This window comes from Sminthopsis crassicaudata, chromosome 1, assembly GCF_048593235.1.
Source record: "Sminthopsis crassicaudata isolate SCR6 chromosome 1, ASM4859323v1, whole genome shotgun sequence".
In the NCBI taxonomy this organism is placed as follows: domain Eukaryota; kingdom Metazoa; phylum Chordata; class Mammalia; order Dasyuromorphia; family Dasyuridae; genus Sminthopsis; species Sminthopsis crassicaudata.
Window position 1 is genome coordinate 219,332,432 of NC_133617.1, and position 821 is coordinate 219,333,252.

Genomic DNA, 821 nt, shown 5'->3' on the forward strand with positions numbered 1-821 from the left:
TCCTACAACAAATTGAACTGTTTTCTTGCTATATAATTTTTATCAAATATATGTATACTCAGATTGTATCTGTACAACATGTAAGTCCTATTAGCCTCATAACTTGCATGCACTAAAAACTCCTACCTTCCACGGATGGAACTTACAACCCAGAAACACACTGGCAGTAGTGTATGTACATATCAGTGGGTGTGGCTTCTGTTCTAGTATGACATTTCCCTCAGATTCCTAAATTTTATAAAGCTGTACATCTAGAAGGGGAAGCAGATTCTCCTTTAGATACTACAAGAGCAGGAAAATATTGTTTGTTTGGTAGAATTCTACTTTTTTCTGCTGAAACTGGATTATTATTATTATTAATTATTGTTTAAATAGGTATAATTAGTTCTCTACGAGACAATTTTTAATCCCATCTAATGGTCAAAAAAGACACTTCTGAAAATTGGAAAAAAAATGGGCCTATCAAAAGGTAAATTGATGTGTTTTTCATTTTGAGCCAGAAATAATTTTTTTTAAAGCAGCCTGAATTTTTCTTTATGTTATCATTAAAATAGGCAACAATCTTGCACTATAGATTCCAAGGAATCTGTAAGAGAGGCAAATATTGTATATATATATATATATCACAGTATAGATGTTTATTTTATTGAGAAATTTCTCCCCTCTCCAGTTTTCTCTTTTTTGGTTTCTTGAGAGACATCTAGAATATAGCTGCATGTCCTCTCTCTTTCTTGGAAGTGTGAGGGGATATGAACATAGGTTTTGCTTTTTTTTTTTTCATCTATCAATCTGACTGAATGATCTTATGAAACAGTAGGTTA